This window comes from Antennarius striatus, chromosome 1 (assembly GCF_040054535.1).
Source record: "Antennarius striatus isolate MH-2024 chromosome 1, ASM4005453v1, whole genome shotgun sequence".
Lineage (NCBI taxonomy): Eukaryota > Metazoa > Chordata > Actinopteri > Lophiiformes > Antennariidae > Antennarius > Antennarius striatus.
The window spans coordinates 25,175,973-25,198,698 of record NC_090776.1 but is presented as its reverse complement, the minus strand read 5'-3'; the positions used below and the strand labels follow the sequence as shown (position 1 = coordinate 25,198,698).

Below are 22,726 nucleotides of genomic sequence, written 5' to 3'. Positions count from 1 at the left end.
TCCAGCTGCTTAATCTCTGTTTCTTCTTTTCCTGTGTTCCAGATTTGCCAGTAAAATTTAGTCATCAACTGTGTCATGGACTGTCATGAAAGCCAGCTGTTTAATGAACAGTCCTGGTGAAAATCAGCTGCTGTTTGGGCCAATTATATCCAAGCCCCAGTCCTGAGGATTGATCTTGTGATCAGAAAGCATCATCACATTGTTAAGGCAAAGTGGACACTCTCTTCCACTACCATTAGTTGATGCAGACAGAATGGTATAGCTCTGTAAAATTGGGATCCCTAAGCTAATTTTCAAGGATGTTGGAATCTGCTATCACTCGACTTTCTGATATAAATTTGTCATACCTTTTTACCCTGCACAAAAGCCTTTCCAGTGACATTGCACTTAAGTTACAAACGGACATTAAAAGACAAGTGTTCTGCTTTTTTCTCAGTGGTTTGTTCTGTTATGTATGTACTGACGACTGAAGACTCGCTATATGATCAAACAAATACTTCGTCATATACTTGAGGACAAGTCTTTATGCATATGGCGGAGCATTTTCCCCTTACCTACTGGAAACTCACATGGGCATTTCCAGGTTGCGTGTGACAACCCTTGTTATTTGAAAGGGAAAGGTTTCCTGCTCGTTGGTGTGTTTTGATAAGGACCATGTGGCAATGTGAGTATGTTTACAAAATGCTGACCGCTGTGAGTCTGTCTGTAACCTCCGACCCTCTGACCAGTTAGAGCACCGGAGACACAGTTCCTGTTTCCTTGTTGAGTCTAATCCTGCTCCTGTGGCCCAGAACACAGCACAGATTAAAGCTGCCTGCCAAACCAAACTTGCCAGTCATCTGCCCCACTGTTAATATCCATGATCACTTTATTAAAGATTAAAGATCCCTTTATTAGTCCTCCATAAAATTGTTTTTCCACTCTTGTTGTTATTCATTACACACGTGCGTACGTGTGTGTGTGTGTGTGTGTGTGTGTGTGTGTGTGTGTGTGTGTGTGTGTGTGTGTGTGTGTGTGTGTGTGTGTATGTGTGTGTGTGTGTGTGTGTGTGTTTTACAGGCCCGAAATGCACACACAAACACAAGGGGCCGACCGGAGGAGTGTGAACTCACAGTGGGAGGTGTCAGTTCACCTCCCGAGCACTGCCAAGGCGCCGTCCGCTTTATAAGTTGCTCATTGGAGGTGCACCATGAAGGGCCTGTTACAGGTTATCATTTCAGTATGTGAATAACTTGATTATTAGTGTTCTATATATTTTCTTTAATGCACTTTCAAGTACAAAAACACGTTAGATGTTCTAATGTTATGTTGCAATAGATGTGCTGCTATGTTGAAGTAATGTAAAATAGTAAATAACCTCATTTTATTGATTAAAAACATTTGTGTTTGTAAAATTCAAATTGAAAGGCAGGTTATGAGTTAATGTTAAACACTATGGTTGAGGGGATACAGTACAACTTTGCAAACATAATCATGTGGTCACGACCAAGCAGCACAGTCACTACGGTAACACTGCAGTCACTACCGTAACATGGAGTGTTTGTTTTTTTAAATAAAATAAGAACAAAGTCATTAAATTAAATTATATGATGACTATTGGTTAAATTTATGTATGGACAAGGTTTTTGGAAAAAATAACTTTTAAAAATGTGTCTTCAACTCTGAAATATGCACAAATTCGGTAGAATGGCCAATGTGTGTGTGTGTGTGTGTGTGTATATTTATACACACACAACACACTAGGGGCCTGTAGACATGGAAATTAGTACAGGGGGAGCAGAGTCGCTCAAGGGTGCCTTAGCAGTCTGGAGGTGAGCTGACCCATGAAGTCCATGAAAGTCTCTGAAAGAATCTGAAGAGTCAGGAACTTTGAAAGAAGTTGGTGTCTGGCTATACACCACATTTGCAGCAGGTGATAGTAGCACAAGGGTCTCTAAAAAGCACTAGAAATGGCTTGAATCTTTTTGAGACTATTCAGTAAATAGTAAATTGGGGCGGCAGTGGCTCAGTGGTAGAGCAGACGTGTTATGACCAGACATCGCCCAGACATCTCCCGGACATCGGGGGTTAGATTCCCACTTGACATTCATCCAACAATCTCTCAGTGTGAGCTGACTCTGGGGGGTGTCAGCTCACCTCCCGGCCACTGCCGAGGCGCCGTTGAGCAAGGCGCCGCCCCCTTACAAGCTTCTCAAGTGGGGCGCCACCTGAAGTCCCTGCCCATCACTCTGCTTCCCCATGTACTGTTGTGTTTACTAACTGCATGCTAGCAGGCCCCTTGTGTGTTACAGGGGTCTGCACAAAATTCTATATCTAACACAAAAAAGACGTGTATAGTGTAAGTAATTTCCCCATTAGGGGATTAATAAAGTGGTTCTTTTTCTACACTACTAAAAGAAGTACTATGTATTATACTTGGGGAAAACATATCTTATGTTAAACCATTAAACTTCTGTTTAATTCAATATTGCAAACAGCTGATAAAAAGTACATTTTCCCTAAAACCCAATATAAGTTGGGGCTTGATTGTGTTTTGCATCCCCCTGTACGACAATGACATAATTATTCATTGTTATTGATTCATAAATATCCATGTAGCATTTCAACACTGAACAGGAAGTATCCCCACAGTTCTACCTGTAAACACAGCAGTAACAGGTCCGCCGTGAGTCGCACCTGTTGGCCACACGGTTGTGCTCACATGACGCTCAATTCGTGCTTGTGGCGTTCCACTGCGCATGCGCGTTGGGCGGACGGCGCGGACGGAGACCATTTCCTCCAGCAGCAGGCCTCGGAGAGCTTCGCCACACACGCATTAACAGACAGTCATATGTGGGTAGGATACAGACAACCCTTAAAGCAACGCCACGTTTCGGATTGACTAGTCCTAATACAGCTATACCTGGATGCCCGCCGACATCAGGAGTTACCCCAATGGGCCTTCATCGCTAATTTGGAGAACCATCCGGGCGACACTTGAGCGGCATCTTTTTGGTGAGTTACCCACAGCGCAGTCACTGTTTTTGTCTTGTGGTGTTCCTGCAACGCTTTAGCTGGGGGGGGGGGGGTTCAGATATCTCACAGAGGCATGTCATTGTTGGGCAATAAATTCTCTATTGAGTTGACTTTAGTTGAGTTGACTGCAATAACAACTGTGCAATAACAACTAGTCGTCATTACACATCCATAACGTTGGACTCGTAGCGTTAGCATTAGCTGCTAGTCTGCTTGAGATCCATCATCGGACACAATTTGGGCTGTCTCTTCAGATTTCGTTACAGTCCAATGCGTCGATAAATTCATTTATGTTATTACAACGGTAAACAAAACAAACAAAGAGTTAAAACATTGGCGTTAACGACTCTTTTGTTTCCGGTCGACGTTACCCCAGTCATTCTTTTGGGAGGGAGAATTTTGTTTCCAAACATGCTCGTCACCCACCTCCCTCTCCCGTCTTTACAGCGGGACTCTGGTCGGGACTGATGGCGAATTGATTTTGCCCATAATGTCAATTCTAATCTTTTATCCACTTGTATTCGTTGTCATGCTCCGCTTCATTACTATTTGGAGAAGTCTAAATGTGAAGCTAGTCAGTAAGTGAGCCCATGCAGCATTGTGTTGGAGGCGGATGTACCGTTTTGGGTTAATGTGGAAGGTGGAAACTGACTGGACATGGGTTTTTTTCCTTATACATATCGTTGAAATGACAATTTTCTAGCACCCTAGTCAGGCCATCTGTGATTACTGAGTTATTAGGAAAGCATGGCTCTGTCCGAAAATGGACGTAGTTATATTAGCCACCTCCGTGCTGCACTAAAACACACTGATGGAGCTGAGGTTCAGCCCCCTGCGTGGAGGAAACACTGATCCCCTAATATTGTTTTAATTAAATGACTCTTCCTCTGTTACACACACACACACACACGTCTGCCATGTTTTGCAGAGTGTGTGTGTGTGTGTGTGTGTGTGTGTGTGTGTGTGTGTGTGTGTGTGTGTGTGTGTGTGTGTGTGTGTGTGTGTAAAAAAAGAGTGTAGAGACATTGTTAGACAAGGACAGAAGATAATTGGTGTGAAATAAATATGATGACACGGTTCATCCCAAAAGGAAACAGCGTTCCTCTGGTCTTTTACAGGATAATGGAAGTGCTAAGCTATAGGATATTATACAGGAATTGGTAAACCACTAGTGTCTTGCTCAAGGTCACCTGGACAGTTAAAAATCTAGTTGGTATTGCATACCCGAGAGTAATCTGTAATTTTTGGATTTTTATTTGATGGTTCCTCACCCAATAATTCAAGGGAACTCTGTTTTGGCACATACATACCTTTGCAAGCTGTGGCTTGACTGAAATAAGCAATGCAGTGTCTGTAGCACATTGTTGTTTTACATAGCATTCCCATGTACTTGTACCATGCAGGCGAAGACTTCCAGGCTTTGTAACACTCTTAATCACAATCTCTTTCCTGGGTTGTTTTTAGAAGACAGATCATACAATTGCATTGTTACTGCTATTTTAGTAACATGTTCACTGATCAAAATTTGAACTATCACCCATTCAGACCTTGTCACTAATTTTATTAAATTAGTGCTATACCCGGTGGAGGCTGACCAGGAACAGGGTTTTTTTTTTTTTCCAGAAAGATCATGATGTCTCCTGTAAGGGTCTTTTTACAATGATTGAGGTCATTTTTTTTCTGACAAGCATTGAAGCACAGATTGTTTTAGTTGAACACTGTAATGCATCAACCATCTAAACACAGTGTGACTCATCCTTGGTCTCAGTAGTGATACTGTATAGCCTCCATCTGACACTTGACTGATGTGGTAAGGTGGCATAGGATTCACAGATTAAGCTGTTCTCTTTTAGTTCTCAATAGCTTCAAACCCACAAACTGAAGACAAAGTTAGACTAGTTCATTTAGGTTTAATTTGTCAACTACTGGAGGTGGCAGGAGATGCATGTGAGCCCCTCTTAGGTGATGGCTGTCGACGTTTTAGCAATGATTCAGTAGGAGGTGGATAAAATTGTCTGTCTGGTCAGTCCTTAAATCTACAAGGAATGGATCTGTTGTACAGTTAGCTCTGAGCCCGGCTTATGCACTCAGCAGGGGAGTAATGGCTCCTCTGTCTGTACAATGACCATTTCATTGTCCATTTGAAACCTGTCCAAAAATCTGCTGACCTCAGTACAATAACCCTGTTTAGTTTGTTCTTCCACTGCAGCCTCTTCTCTGCAATTTCTCTTTTATCATCAAGTGCAATAACAAAAGGAGGGATTTTTCATTGCAACATATAAATGCCAAACTGTAAACTGACACTCACAAACAACAGGGCGTCACAGATGGTGCATGTGTACTGCACAGGAGGCTGCATCTCTGTTCTTAGAAGCATTCAACAGAAAATAATATACAGCTTTTTGTTCAGCCGCCTGTTGTAATGTGTTAGCTGTAAGATGATGGACAGACTGGTAGTGCATGAATCCTTATATCCAAACACTGCATATCATACTGTGTTTTGTTATTTCTGATTAGATCTATGCCATTTTGAGTAATGCAAGTATATAGTAGGCCTTGGTAGATGCAAAGTAGTAAGCAGTGCAATGGTACACTTATTTAAGAAGATAGACATAAGTGGACCCGGCAGGAAATGTACACTGAGCCTGCAGACCTTCCTATTTTAAACCTGTGTGATAGTTTATGATTCAGTATTTGTGTTGCTGTTTAGTTTGTGTACTGCAGGATATTTAATGCTCTCCTCATGAGGGTTCAAGATTATATTGTGTTTTGTGAATTACAGCTCTAAATGCCAATTCAAAACAGATTAATATATATCTGTTTTTTATAGTATTTAGTCTCTTGCAATATAAGAAAGTTGTCCCATGATGTATGGTGGCTTGAGACAATTATAAGGTAATACAAATTTATATAATAGCATTGTGTGTAAGAGCCATCTAAATTGTACCTGGCTGCTTAAAATAAAGACTAAGGAAAGAAAGCACACCATTACCCCCCCCCCCATTTAAAAAAAAAAATCCATGTAGAATAGTGACATTGTGACTGCCATCTTCTGCTCCAGCTGTGAGGACTGTATATCTGGGCAGTGGCAGGTCTGTCAAGCTATTGCTTGAGGGCTGTGAGGTTTCTGCGTCCATGCTTGTTGGCTGCTGCACAAATGAAGGCAGAGGGTTCAGCTGCAGGCCTAACATTTGACTGGTGTTTCAGTACAGCCTGCACTACACCATTACTCACTACTTTGTGCATTAAATAAATACTTAATGCACACATTTAACTCAATGTGGTACTGAATACTTGTTGTGTGTGACTGTTAGTCAATACAACCTAGTTTAGATATGGCCAACCAGATTCCTGCTCACCCCTCATGAGCCACACACTCCTTTACCCGGAGATTCCTCACAATGCAAACCCACAGTGGCCAATTTTGTGTTTTTGTTTTGCTTTTGTTTGGGTTTTTTTGTTTGCTGTTTGTTTGTTTTTTTACTTTGGAAATCAGATGAATGATATTTTTTGGTGTGTATATAAGATGATTGAAATTATTAAGCAGCAGGAAAACAGCTGAGGAAAACAGTCTGACATGTTGTTTCTTGAAATCCATACAGTAGGATGCAGATCTAATTAACTTCCATTCAGTCTACATTTCACATGCAGTAACAGCCTTAGGGATCTAGTTTCTCTTTCTGAGCTCTTCTTGGGCTAGCGGGATATTATAAAATATGCTGTACCATAAGCAAAATGGAGTAATTATGTTTTTGAATTCTGATTTTGAATATTCAATCTTTCAATAAAACAAATCATTTGTCTGATGTCAGTGGGTTTGGAGTGGGGTGAGACACACAGTGCGCACTCGTTCCACGCGGATAATGCATCACAGGAACCACACGCGAAACACATATTCCGTGATATAGCGACAAACTATTTCTTAATATTTACGGTGATTAGACGTTTATGAACTCTCCCCGTACACTTACCTTCTATCTGTATTACCCGTTTCCCACACTCTTATCGACTGTTTAAAGCACTATTGTGTCTCATGGAAATGCGTTGTGTTCTGAGACTCAAGGAACGTAGCGCACTACCGGATGCCGTCAGTCAATAGAATGCGCGTAGGGTATCATGTGACTACCTACTAAAATATTTTTCATATGAGCTCGCAAGTTGAACAACTTGTAAGTCAGACATTTCCCATTTAAATAACTAAAATCGTTTTAATGTGTTCCAGCTTTGTAAAAAAGCCCCAACCCCTCTATGAAAAAGCAATTTTTTTATCAAAGTCAAAAGACATGCATATAAATTATGTAAACAATGATAAAGTACAAAAATAAACGCAAAAGTTTGGTCTCAGTTGATATTGTATCCATCTGCCAACTAATGGTGGTGTCCTGAACGGTGGTGTCTGGCAAAAGAAAGACAGATTTTTGTGCACTGTTTACTGTGGTTTCTCACCTTTGCTTAGCTTGAAGCAGCTATCCAGCCTGTGAGGAAGGTCCAAACCACCGCTGCGGACAATAAAACTTCACTTGAGTGGAAAATAATTTTGTTTTGTATCATAACCAATATACTAATACTAGTATCTTTTTCTTTTATAACTGGTTCTTGATGTCCAACCGTTGACATCACTGTCCAAAAATGTTGAGAGAGAGAGCGGTGGGTATAGATTATTTGTGATCTATTCATTTATTTTGCTCTTCTGCAATAGTCCATAATGCTTATTTGATGGCAAATTAGCAAGCTCAAAAGACAAAGAGACCATTCTTGGAGGTCCTGGAATGTGATGATTGTAATGGGCAGTGTGATGTCAACGCTGAATCCATTTATTGTGTAGTTCTAGTCAATAGGACACTGCTTAAATTTGGGATTTTCAAAATGTTGTTCTCTAGCTTATGGTAGTTTGTCACACCTTTCCAAGTAGCTCGCCAAAGGGTCAGAAAATACGTATATACACCTAAATACACAAATTGAGCAGTCGTTGGGAAAATACTTTTTGTCACACAGAAATCCAGCAAAATTCCAAGGAACATTGTCAGCACTTCAGTGCATGCGGTATGTGGAGTGGTGTGTTGTGGGTGAATCCAGAGTTAGTATTACTTTTTTTGTTTTTCTTTTCTGGTACTTTAAGAGCTGTTGCTGTATGCTTTGGTTTTTAACTAAAATGCCATAAATGGTCAGAGTGTTTGCTCAGGTGAAGAATTTGATAAAATAGGAAACACTATCAGCGGACAGAAGTCTAAGTGAGGACTGACTGACTTCAGTTAAATTTTGCTTAAGATGCCAGTCACAAGCATAAATGTGGTACTGTACTTCAGCAGCACTGCTTGTAATGTTTTCCATCTGCCATGAATTACACGTTTCATGTTTCTTGTTGATTTTGAGTGAATAAGCTGTTTGTCTCCGTTTCCTCTTTTCCCGGTTTTTGCACTGTTGGCCACCACATGCAGATTTGCTGATCTGATCAGTTAAGTTATAAACAGTGATCATCGCAGATAGCTTGTTATTGTCTTGTGATATTATAGCCATGTTGCCGGTGTGCAGTGCAAATATTGTGTATTTAAAATTAATATCAGGACAGTGAAATTGAAATTCCTTACTAGATAGCTGTTATTAGTGATACATTTGTGGCATTTATCATAATTAGCCAATTGAAATGTGGTTATGGTTTACATGGAATGCAAACCTATGTATTATATGTTACTTTGATGATATTGGTGGATTTTTTTGTTTGTTGGAGAAGTGCGGTACACTCCGTATCTCATACACACACACAGTCACCCAATGTCAGCCTGCTGAAAAGTCTAAATTGGTCTATTAAAGGGTTTATTTTTTATTAAGGGAATTTTTCAACTGCCCTTGTCTGCGTACTATTCTTTTTAGGCTTTCTCTGTATTAAAGCAATGTTTTTTGCCTGACATTTTTATTGTGAGATTAAACCAGAGGGTCGATGTGGTGGTGAGTTTCTGTTGTGAGCTGTGGTCTGTATATCTAAACATTTTTCTGACGCCTGAGCTGATGAGCTCCATGGCTTACTGAAGCGGGTGGATGAATGAATGGCAGTACATTAATCCCTTGCTCATTCGCGCTTCAAGATGCGTGGCTTCACCACGTCGTGGATTTTTAGTTGGTAGTCATGTGATACCGTACGCACATACTATTGGCTGACAGCATCTGTGTGTGCTGCGTTCCATGACTTACGGTTCCTCCTGCAACTTTTCTTCAGTTCAAAAGTATTTTAAACAATCTATAGGAGTGTGGGAAAAGACAATACCAGGTGGTTTAATATCAGTATGGGGAAGATTCATAAATTGAAATTACTAAAAAACAATGAATATTTGGTCGCTATATCGTGGAATTTTGTTTTTCGCAGCTGGTCCTGGAATGTTTTAACCGCGAGTAACGATGGATTACTGTCTAGCACAAGGAAGCTCAAAATCCATCATTGTGCACATAGAAAGAAATACCAACACCATTCAAGATGTAAAATATAAAATATACCAAGTGGACACACCATAAAATATAAAAATAAAAAAGGCATAAATAAGCTTAAGTGAAGTTAAGTGTTAATAGTGGGTGTATGTGTGTGTACGTGCTTTTATTTATTTATTTCTTTTCAGTTATGGATGTCTACAACAGCTGTAAGGATAATGCTTCATGTCATAGAACTTATGACTGACTTCTGTCACGCTGACTTCTGTGGGTGATCGTTGCATCACTACATTCTTCCTATTGTGAGAGACATTGTCTACATGGTAATTCTATATCACATTATTGCCATCACCTGGAAGCCCAAAGTCATCTTCCACAGGTGAAAACTCACTCATGTGTTGCTTTAATGCAACCTGTCAGCATAGTGTAATACAATTAAACAGTGGTAGGTTCATTTAAACAATATGGTAATTCTCATTGATTGCTTTACACTGTGTTTTAAGCTTGTTTACTTCTTGTTTCAGCTGATGCTGTGTTTAGTTCTCTTTTCTGAGAGAGGTTGGCAGGCTGTGACATTTAGCTCTGTGTTTTCTGCTGTCAGGTGTAGGAGAGGCTGTCCTCTAGATGAAATATTTTCTACTGTCAATGTCACTGAGTCAGAGTTGAGTGCTCAGAATTGTTCTAGCGTGGATATTGTATTAGATTTGCTGTGATTTTAATCAGGTTTCTTTAAGGTGTTTTATGTAAAGATAGAATTGACGTGCCATACTTCTGTTTATGTACATCTGACAAACACAATCTGCACTCTGACTTTCGTGTGTGGCGTATATATGTAACGCTTGATATACTTGAGAAGAAGAATACACCAATCATCTGTCTGGCAGTTCTCCTTTCATCTAATTAGGCTACATTTCTTAAATTAGTCTATGAAAGAATCTAATGACCTAGTTAGTGTCTCTAGGGTTAGACTGTTGTAGCTGAAGAATTACGTCATGCTTTTGCTCAATATTGTGAGGGAAGTTTATTTCACCACTTAAAATAAAATTCTTGTCAGTAGGGCTGGCAGAAACAATTGTTTATAAGGCACTTGTATAAATAACACAAAAATAAATACTTCAAGTTTTTTGTTTTATAGTTTTTTTCTTTCCTTAAGTTGTCTTTGGCTTCAAAAATAGCAACAATGAGGTAGGTACCTGTGACTAAGGAATTATTATAGTGTTACAGAATGTTTGCTAAGGATGGCTAATGAATCAAATTGTCGTCACCAATGGTAACGTTTACAGCTATATGTGTTAGTACTGTACTAAGTTAGTTCTCTGTATAACTTTAGTTGACATTACAGCTGACCCTGACACTACTACACACATGTGTGTCAAGGACAGAAAGGCAGAAGCCTCAGTGGAAGGTGAAGCACCAGCAGTTTTGAGAGAAAAATTCAAATTAAAAAAACAGTTGTCGGGAATTTTAATAGTCAACATAATTGTGACTAATTGTGGTATCCCTACTTGTCAGTGTATTAACATATTTGACACCAGACTTAGTGAATGTAAATTCCTTTTTTTCATAAGTTGATTGAATAACCACAGGTCCAGAATTAGTAATAATTAACTTAGCAATATCACATGCTTTTGGGAATGTTTGTTCTAAATAAACCTTTGCTCAAAATGAGAAGCTTATCAGCAGTGTAGTTCTGTGCCGGAGGAATTGTCAGAGGAAGAACCTGCCAGATGCTTTATACAGTGCTATCATTTCACTTCCTGCCAGTGAGAAGATGCATGCACATCTACTGAATTTGCACATGCACACATTTTCACTTCCCGTGACGTGCATATGATTCAGTCCAAGCAGGGAAGTGTACCTGTACTCCGCTGTTGAGAATGCCCCACACTGTGTACTAATGTAAGTCTGTGGTTGTGAATTAATATTTCAGAGTCCTAGCATAGCTGGAATGGAGCCTCTATTATTCATTGTTGGCATTGAAACCAACAGATGACTGTTGTTAATATTAAGGACCAGCTAAGTCTTTCTGCAAGAGACCACAAAGTCTGTCCTCCCTCTCATCAGCCATCCACTCCTTTAATTCTTTCAGCTCGCTGTTAGCTGTGTCTAGAGCTGCCACGACTGCTGCTGCTTACGGGGCAGAAAATGTTATTGTGTAGAACCTTATTCTTTTGTATTGATTTTGAAAAGTTACACCATTGGCTATCAGCATGTGGTGCATGCAACAAAATTTTCAATGTATACAAGGGTCTTTTCCACAATATTTTAGGAACTCAGGCCTTCTTAAAGCTCAAAGGGAAAAAAAACAACAACAACCCATTTGTAGTAAAACTCTTGGCCCAGCTCGTGCTGTTCAAAGTCAGAAATAATGTATGCATCTAGTATGATTTAGAACCATTTTACTTTCTCCCATAAAATATTCCCAATAATTTCCTTACATACCTTATATACTTTTCTACTTTAAATGTTTTTTGTTTCTTATAAATTAATTCATTCATTCATCTTCCAACCCACTTAATCCGCTAATGCAGGTCGCGGGGCAGCCAGTGCCCATCCTAGCAGTCTCAGGGCGTGAGGCGGGGGACACTCCAGGCACGACGCCAGTGTACCGCGGAGCCACATAGAAACAAACGTTTCTTATAAATTAATTCCCATATTAAATTTTAAGTATTGGCAGCTAATAGAACAGAGTACTGACTGAAAACAGCCAAAATTAATAAGGTTCATGTTTTTAACGTTGGCATGATTTAACAACCTTAGCACCGGAGCACGTCTGCGTCAGGCTTATTTTCTAAGAAGCTGAATCTGCACTTATTGTATTTCTTTCACAGTCTGGCATTACTTCATGCATAGTTAATCTATATAATCTCTGTTTGGGCCAAATAGAATGCTAGTGTTCTTTTACAGTTTGGATTTTGCCTGGAGCTTCTCCCTCTCAGCACCCATTTTCTCCCTGCATCTCTCTCCTCCCTCCCTTCTTTGCAGTCCACAGTGTGAGTTTCCTCCATGGTGTCTGTGCTACTGCCACCGAATGCTGCTTTTATTTAAGAGATTTGGAGCTCCAGTCCCACTAATGCCCTTGCCATATTGTACCAGCTCCCTGCTGCGGCTGCTGCTAATGACATTCTTTGTGTCTCCATCCTCGTGCTTTGCTCCTCATTCCCCCCTCTCTTGTCTGAAAAGAGGACTTTTCTCATATGTTGCCATCAAAGGGAGGCGAAGAAGCAGTTAAAAACAGGGCAAGCAGCTCTCCCTCTTCCTCATTCCTTTTTCAGTTACTAGTGTATGTGTGCATGTCTGAAAGACGGCATACATTAAGCTACGGCTGAAGAATGGAGATGCATATTTATGCAACTGGCAGAGGATGGGGGGAATTTTGTTATGTTGTCAGTGAAGTTGAAGTAACATTGACAGGATAAGGCTGAAGGTTGTGCATTAATGTGTATGCAGCTTCCAAGAAGATATCTTGCCACAAAGTCAGTGAGGCTCACAGTATCCCACAACCCTCTGACTCAGTCAGCACTCTCTCCATCTCTCGTCCTTCTCATCACCACTTTAGGAGCTTGTCAGTTTGCACACAAGCCAGGGTGTTTACCTGTCACTCTGTCCTTCTGTTCCAGTCTGCATTTCAACACAGACTCATGCAACCCTCTTACTCCATAATTGTCTCTCAGTTCAAAGTCGAATACTTCAAGTTGCTCATTGCAGAGAATATTTGGCTCTTGGCGCTTTGAAAATGTGACTCAAAAGATTAATTGATTACCATTATAGAAGCAAGTAGTTTATATGAGCTTATTGGATGATTAAAACAGTTAAACTATGCTAATGAAAATGAGCTGTCTGTTTCTGTAAAATATACGTATTACAGAATAACACTTGCAAAAAATTTTTTGTTATTGTTGCCGTGACCCAACAATGGATTAATTGAACTTGATTCTGGGTAGACAGCCTGATGTAACATTTTACGAATGAATGAGTCCTGTTGTTGCTTTCAGAAACATTTTATTGTCCCAAGTGAATTGTGCATGAAACTCCACATCCCCAGTGTCGTACTGCATTGCTAGTTTGACAGTATTTTGTGGCTCTTGAGATAAATCTGAAAAAAAATTTCATGTCATGAACGTATGAGATTGTTATGGATATAGGTGTAAGTAGGTTCCGGTGTCTTTGGAGAACCACCGCAACCGTGGTTGCTGATCCGATTTGACTCTGACAAGCCACACCACATTTCATAAAACTAGTACTATATTACAGGAAAAATTGGGATTATTGCTAGCCTTGTCTTTTGTTGTAGCAGATTGAGTGGTACTTTATTTTGTACCTATGCTTTTAATAGTGATACTATCCCAGCAGCCAACATCACCAAAATATAACTGGGAAATTCTGAAAGCACAGTAAAGCAAGCACGGTTCACCCACCGCAGACAGACTCTTTAAGGCAGCGCTGCCATAATGTATACTATGACGAAAACGACTGCAGCTTGCCGTTGCCTGCATGGATATTTAGAGGATATAAATAGCCAAGACTGGATGAGTGTGCTCTGGAGCTGCAGCACACAAAGCTCAAACAATAAACTGTCACCATGACCCCTCCTCCCCTCTGCTTTCTCCAGTCCAGCAGCCTCCCAGAGATCAAGAGGAGGAGAGTGGGTGTTCTCTTTCCCTCTTCCTTTCTTTCTTCCACTTCCTGCCTCTCTGCTTTTGTAATCTGTCATCTGTTGTGAGTCCTGTCACAGAGAGGAGGGCTGCCTGTCTGTCCGTTGCTCCGTCATGCTGCTCTTTTTTGTTACTATTTATATATATTTTTCCTTTTTTTATAGATTGAAAAAAGGAGCAACGGCTGTGGATTCGACACACATATTACTCCTGCTGTATTACAAAAAAGGATGTGATTGTCTCACTGGTGCTTTTGTCAAGGTTCCTGGATGCATCTAGGAGTTGTCGACAAATGTGTAACACATTCAGACTGATTCCAGACATCATGCCTCATCGACTGTTATAGCAGGATGAATGGATGTTTCATTAAAGCTAGTAAAGAGATTCACATTCAACAAAAATATGAGCACAAAAAGGCCTTAAAAAGCAAGCCAGTTCTTAGGTTTTATTACAGTTTCTGTTTCAGTTATTCACTATTTTTGTGTAGTTTAGACTCAGATGTGTGGACTGAAGGATGTCCGTTCACATCTCTTGGCCATCTGGTAAATCTGTGTCAGGGCAAAGTCTCTAATCTGACATTCGCCTCCTCCTTCAGCGATTAAGAACGTGATACCCTTGAGCAAGGCACTTATTTTTAATCCCTACAGTGCAGCTGTTGAGTGAAGCTGAAGTCAGTTGTTGTGATGAGCAGCATTTTAAAGTTCAATAAATGTTTAAAAGACCACCAAAATCCACAATCCTTCTTTCTGTTGCTTTCTTTGGTAATATCAGAGTGAGTCTCAATCTCCCTTAACTTTCTTTTGCTCCGTGATCCTCCCCTGTATTATTTATCATCCCCTTCAGCACTTTCCCATCTTGAGATTGCAGTATCCCTTTCATGCACCCGTTTGTACCATAACACTCGACTTTTATCTCCACCCTGGAATAATCTCAGGAACAGGACTCGTCATACTATGCCTCATGCTAATACTCAAGTATACAAGTACCTGAGCTGTTTAATGTCTACATATCCAAGGGGCTCCCATTCCATTTCATCTCTCCTCTAAGAGATCTCTTCAGTTCTTGCTGACTGATAGAGGTTTCAGGTATTGAACTTCCTGTGAGGTTGTTACCTGACTCATTATTCTATTCATCAGTAGCCGGAAAGTCTGTCTGTTGCTGACATTGACAAGTATTGTATGACTGATTCTTTTGTGCTTTTTAAATCAAGACATTTAACCCTCTAAGAAATTAACAAGATGAAATTCTTCATTGTGTTTACTTGTGTTGCAGAGTTTCTCCCTGTGGCTGTCAACCAATGGCATCAAATTGTTGAAAAAGCTTAATTGTAGATGGTGTACACATATTTCCTGGGCCACTCTGCCCTTTTTGAAATATTAATTTTTAGGGAATGAGAATGATGTTTGCTTCACAAATCCATTATTTTTTGCTGTTGTTAGAAAATAGTACTGTTTTGTTAGGGGTGATGAAGAAATTGATCAATGGTGATTTTGCTCATCCCTGAACTGAACATGATATTTGCTTGAGTCTTATAGATAGATAGATAGATAGATAGATACTTTATTAATCCCGGAGGAAATTGCATATATCCACTGCTCAGGCATTACTTAACAAATAATACTGGATAAACACCAGGAGAAAAGGAAACACTGACATCACAGGACATACCACAAGACATACATTACACTAACAGACAGGCACATGCAGCACTAACAGGACTTATATACTAAACTATAACTAAAAATATAAACAGTATAAAATTTAAAAATATTATGACCACTGAAGCATGTTGAGGCACAGCATACACCACCTGCTGTGATGAGAAAGGGCTCATAGAGATGAGAAGGACAGAAGGGCACTGAGGCTTGTTACATCTTCGGATCCATCATCCATCGTCCTTCTCTGTGTTTGCATTAATTAAAGCCAACCTCCTGGTTTCTTTTAGGTGTGCTCACACTAGAATGGACAATCTTGTGTAGCTGTATAATTTAAATCGATGAACTGATGGAAGTCAAACTTTACAGTTTGAACAGCAAAGTAATGAAAAACATTAAGCATTTTACCTGCATTTATTCTATTGGAATTTAATGTCAGGTCTCTTACACACTCATTTTTTGCAAGCATCATTCATGCTCTGCTGAATGTAAATGTGACACAGTGACAGAGGTAAAATGGAAATTTTGTTGGATATCAGTCATGGCACTCTCTCTTTGCACACATTTATATTTGCATATTTCCCAAGCGAGGGGATGATATTCACCCCGTGTGCCATGAACACTGCCTTATTTGCCTCATGCTCATGCTGGGATCAGGCCTGATGTCACATTCTTACCCAGCAAATAATGTTTCCATTTTTTTTTTCCTGTACTTATTTTTTCTAAACCTGAGACTGCATGGTGGCGCAGTTGATAACTCTGTTGCATCACAGCGAGAAGGTTCTGGATTCCATATCTTGTTGTGTAGTTGTTATGTTCTCCCCATGTCTGCGTGGGTTATCTCAAGTTTCTCTGGCATCTTCCCATCTCCAGAAAAATACAGTTAATGTAAACTGATCCCTCCAAATTGTCCTTAGTTGTGTGAGTGTGTCTGTTACTTTGTCATTCTTTTGGCCCTGCAATGACCTGGCATCTTATCCAGAGTATAATCTGCCTTTCGCCTGTGGTAGGCTGGGATAGGCTCCAGCAGAACTATGCCCCGTAAGGCAGATAGTTTTGATCGCTTCCACATGGAGATGGATGGATGGACGGATGAACCTGAGGCAGGACCTGATATGAAACTCTAGACCACATATGTCAAAGTCAAGGCCCGCGGGCCAGAACTGGCCCGTTATGAATTATTTATGGCCCAATGGATGATTTTTAATTACCATTAGAACCGGTTCGCAGGTCACATCGGCCTGCTGGTGTTTTGCACATACCAACACTTACATTCCCCACAATGCAATGGTAGTGGAAATCACTGCAGCACAGCAAGTGGGCTTTGGTTTCCTTGTTTATCAGCAATCAGAGCGTAGGTTGAATTTATCTACACCCCTCCTCAAAAATGGCTAAAAGGAAAGTGGACGCTGAGAGCAGGGGGTTCCAAGCCAGGTGTGAGTCAGAGTGTGCAGTATGTTCAGAGAGGTAAAAGGTAAACCTGTGCGTCTTCTACTTGTACGAAAGATGAGACACAATCAAATATCACGGTCAGCCTCAGACAAGTGAGGATCATTGAGCAGTAATGTATTTTCAGTTTTAAATTCAGTTACATCTTTGCCTTTTTTTCTACAAGATGCGATGTCTCTTTGAAGGAAGTATTGCTATAGAAAATTTGCGGATAAGAGCCATGAGAAAGAATACAACAGATTTTTTTTAAATTTTACTATTTGAAAGCAGTGATTGGTAGGATCATAGAGCAGCACAATAATGCAATGTCAGTTTATAATGCATGCAATTTAACTTATGCATTTATCTTGATATTAAAGAAGATATTTTGTTTTTGAAGGACATGTACTTTTTCGCTGTTTGCCTGTTGAAAATATTTCCCCGTTAAGTTACTGACAGAGCCATAACTAAATATTGCTTTATTCATTTAATCATTAGATAATATACGCTGTGTTAGCTCTTGGTTCAATCGGCTATGTTAATTTTTTTATTAACTGTGTTAATCCCCAAGGGGAAATAAGGACTCTACTTTACACACAGGTTAGTTGTTACATGCATCTATATAGTGTGTACAGGCCCGTAACACACACACAAGGGGCCTATGGGTAAGCAGGTGAGGGGGAGGTAGAGTGGCAGCCAACTCCTTCATGGTGCGCCTCCAATGAGCAACTTGGAAAGGAGACCGCGTCTTGCTCAAGGGTGCCTCAGTAGTGCTCTGGAGGTGAGCTGACACCTCCCACTGTCAGCTCACACTCCAGGTGTTTGTTTGTTTTTGCGGGAGTGGGAATCGAACCGCCAATCTTGGTGCTTTGGACGACCCACTATACCGCTGAGCCACTGCTGCCCCATGAAAGTTCCATGAAGTTCCATAAAAACTGTCAATATGTTTTAATAAACATTGAACCAGTCCAGCCCATGGCTTGTAGCGAATTTGTTTTTTTGGCCTTCCATGTGTTTGACTTTGACACCCCTGCTCTAGGCAAAGTGATTAGCAGCATTGTAGTTAAAGTTATACTGAACATAGCGTGTGGTATAGCTGCTTGTCCTGACGGACTTAGTGCAGGCCGCAGCAGGCAGGACCTATGTTACAGATATACCTAAAAAAGGCAGCTGTGTACTTCCCTGACTTCACCTCAATATGACAAATATTCGAGCAATGCCATTATGAGATACAGTATTGTACTCAAAAATATGACAAACCTAACTGGGAATCTACCTTGGCTGTCTGCTAACGTGCCTGCTGGCTGATATTCGATGATGGTGCTCTCTCAGGAGATTTAATGACTTAAGTCTGAGTAAGTAACATATAAACAATATTTAAATTTTGTGTAGCTGGCATGGAAAATGTCACTAAGCTGTTAGGCTAATTTAACGAGGTCATGATATTCTTTCATAGCAATTGCAGGTGCTGGAATTAAATCCAAATTGTGGAGAGATGAACTTTTTGATTCTTCAGTCAGGATAACACTGCATGTTGATGAAACACCTGATGAATCAGGCATAGGCAAACTATGGCCCAAGGGCCATGTGCAGCCTGTTAATCTTTGTAATCCGGTCCACCAAACTTGTTTAAATTGTATAACTAATTTTATGAAATAGATTGTAGTTGTAAAATAATTTATACAATAAGCCTTGTATATATATGAATGCTTTGTTGCCTGTTACATCACTGGCTGCGTAAAGATGTCATTGGCTACACACCATTATTTGTTTATTTTTTGTTATTTTTATTAATCAATAAATAAATAGGTAGACTGACTTTGCTGGGTTAGTGCCCCAAAACTTATTACACTGCTGTAATAATTTATGAAGTCACCATTACCTTACTGGCTACCAATGACGTCTATCGACGTAAATTGTGTTTTTCAATAAGAATTTCTGTGGGACAGTCTGACGGAGCTTGTCAGTGATGATCAGTCTTCTAATCATGGTGTTCGGACGTTGGATAAAGTCCGCTGAAGGAGATCAGTTGCTACAAAGCACTGGGAGCCAATGAGTTAAAGGCCAAAATCTTTTCTATCAGGGGTTTTAAATGTCATTGAATTAGTAAAAACCAGATAAGGTTAGTGGTGAAATGTTGGGAATGTTGTTTACTGGTTATGTATATAAGGCAATCTTTTGTTAAGTGTGATGGGATTTGCTGATTAATCATTGCTCAGTAAATTGAGTTTCCCTCAGGAGAATTACTGGCATCTTGATTTAAATAGCACTTTGTGTTTGGGCCAAACATAATACCTTCTGGTAGACACTATGTAAATATGACTGTAATCTGTGAATGCCCTTAGGCCTGCTTGGTTGGGCTCTGTTTACATTATTTTAAGCTTTGGCACAGTAGAATTTTACAGCAGCAGTGTCTGATTTCTGCTCAAGCTTCCAATAATTCAGGATAAGCTAACGGTGCAACAATCAACACAGTGAAACATATATTTTAACTTGTATCTCACTAGTAAAGAGAAAATGGATATGAAGGGCACTTCAATCCATATGAACTACCTCCTTTATCAAGCAAGCTAGACGCAGATTTTGCTGTTATAACATGGTGTTATAATGACAGTCATTAACATCAGCTTAGTGTAACGCCACTATCAACAAATGGTATGGTATGACCATTATTACTCTTTATAGTGTCAGTGGATGAAGTCAGTCCCTTTACACAGTAAAAAGAAAAAAAATGTAGCAAATGTTGATATAAAGTGGAGACAAAAAGCAAAAAGTATTTTCAGAACTTTCAAAGGAAGAACGTGTCATTTCAATATTACTGAATAATATTCTATCACTTGAAGCCACTACAATGTTCTATCTCCCTGCCCCCCTACACTGACGTTCTGCCCAATAAAGAAAGTGTAGGAGCTGTCTCATTCAGAGCTATCTCAGTGGTAGCGGAAGAGACACCTTTGACTGTCTTGGCAGAGAAGATTTTCTTTGAGAAGGTATTATGGTTTTTTGTATACTGTGTATTATTCATGTAACACACAAACAACAATTAACATTGCTTCGTCACTGACATTCAACACTCAGAGAACCCAACTCTCTTCTAATTCTGCTTAGTTTCTTCAGTATGCTGTTAGACCTAAAAGCAATAGTTTCTCGTGTTAGTTTTACCCTGATAATACAACTCATTAACTGTGGAACCACTAGAATTGGAATGCCATTTGAGTCATGATTAGTTTGGCAGATAGATGAATGGATGAAGAATATCTCACTAATAAAGGTCTTTTTCAAGATCCAACTCAGAACTTTGGAAGATGTCAAATGAGACAACATGCTGAATCCGTGTTCTTTATTTTTTCAGTTGCAACTCTGTAGGGGTCTGTGAATTTTCTATGAACACCCATAGATTTTTAACATTCTGGGTCATCTGATCTGAATTAATACTTGAATACATTTCAGACTTTAATGTGCGGTGAATATTAGAGATGTCATCACGTAATTTTGTCCAAACATTGTGGGTACTAACCATTAATCTTTATAGCACAAATGTTTAATGCCATCCATTCTGTAGTGGCATTGAATCTTTTAGAAATTTCTGAGACCAAATCCACTAAATTTGAACCTCTCTGATATTTTTAATCAAACTCCAATTCCAATAAGCAACAAAACAGCATGTTATGAATGAATAGATGTCTTTGATACACAGTACGATAAAATACTAAAAACGATCTCAGACATGACATGGTAAAACAACAGGATCTCACATTCACCTTACCTCCTCCTTCTCCGCAGTCTCCTTCTTCTTCACCACTACTATCCCAAGGCAGCACAAACACATGTACAGGCAGTTTAATTGGGAAAAAAATACTACAGTTGTTATATAGCAATGGTAGTAATATTACCATCATGTAGAACTCCAAAACAAAAGGCAATTCTGCAGCCTGAGTGATGCCACAGCAGCCTTTGAAGTATTTACTTCCCATGGTGTTGCCATGACATCGACAGCAACTGCTGTTGCACAGAAGGAAATTATGAGGGGAAAGGTGAAGGAGGAGAATCTCTCTTGGGTTTTTTACATCTCGAAGCTGAAGTTAACTAGAATCGTTAATGTGTAATTTGGTCTTTGCATATCAGAAGCCATATTAATAAACGCAACTGTACTAATAAAAGGTAAGTATTTTTGTACCATTCTGCTATCTAGTCCACTGTGATGTCAATATGAAATTTAAGGCTGTGTCTGTAGTTCAATATCAGGTGTACAAAACTGTGGTGAGACCAGTGATGTTGTTTGGTCTAGAGACAGTGTCATTGAGGAAAAGACAGGAGACAGAGCTGGAGGTAGCAGAGATGAATATGCTGAGGTTGTCTTTGGGAGTGACCAAGATGGATAGGATCAGGAATGAGTACATCTGGAGACAGCACATTTTAGAGATTTTAGAGCTTAAGTCAAGAGAGCAAGACTGAGATGGTTTGGACATATCCAGAGGAGAGATAGTGAATATATTGGTCATCATAGGATGCTGAGTTTTGAACTGTCAGGCAAGATGCCTAGAGGAAGACCAAAGAGGAGGTTTATGGATGTAGTGAAAGAGGATATGGAGGTAGCTGGTGTGAGAGAAGAGGATGCAGAAGACAGGTTTAGAAGGAGGCAATTGATTCGCTGTGGTGACCCCTGAAGGGAAAAGCCGAAAGGAGAAGAAGATGTAGTTCAATATCAAGAAAACCAAAAAGAAAATAAAAAACAATTGATTTTAACTTAATGAACTGTCCCTGCACCATTTAGCACTGATAATCAGTGGATTGTCTGGTGGTTCAACCAGCATGTGAGTGAACCATGTATTTTTATTTTTTTTTACTATTGACAGTGGCACACACACTTTTTTAAGCAAGGATCCACTGCCATCGGTTGTATTTACATTTTTTTTAGAAGCAGGACTCATTGAGGTTCGCTCTTAGTGATAGTTGAATGTCTGATCTGTTCCGTTCTGAAGTTTGGCCAAAATGCAGTTGGCTATCACCATTGTATATCGCATTGGCGTTTGCCATAAGAACTGACAATGTGCACTATAATAAAGCTACAATATGTAAAACTGAAGGATTTTAATGTGGTTTACTTCTGGTGCTTATTTAGTAAAGTAACACTTGGGTATTGGAAACTAAAGGTAGTACCAGTGTTGTATGCACATTTCTTCCCTGCATTTTAATTGCTTGAAACTTCTCTCTGTTGTATCTTAAGTTGTTGAGAAAACGTTTACAGTCTGCTGTAAGGACCGTTTCTATTTCAAGTGATCCCTTTAACTTATTGCAATGGCAGCTTTAGAAGTTTGATCTCAATAATTACTTTCTTTTATCAAAAATCACAAACGACTGTAGTTCTAACACTACAGGTGCCTTCTTGAAGATTAATGTCTCCATTAACAGCTGTCGGATTTTATTTCTTTTAATACGGATGACAAGATTCCCTCTCTTATCTCGATAAAATCACCAATTTTGCAGACATGGCTCAGCCTCTTGTATGTGCCTACCTTTTTTAACAGAAATGCAGTTCATCTGTAAAATAGG

At 39.7% G+C, this 22,726-nt stretch overlaps 1 protein-coding gene across 1 annotated transcript in view; it reads left to right on the top strand.

The window, feature by feature from the left end:
- The first annotated feature begins 2,756 nt into the window (after nucleotides 1-2,756).
- Nucleotides 2,757-22,726, top strand: part of LOC137596790 (tyrosine-protein kinase CSK) — a 35,572-nt gene continuing 15,602 nt past the window's right edge. The window contains exon 1 of the mRNA XM_068317538.1: nucleotides 2,757-2,994. The gene's annotated coding sequence lies outside the window, so the exon portion shown is untranslated. The remainder of the gene's footprint in view (nucleotides 2,995-22,726) is intronic.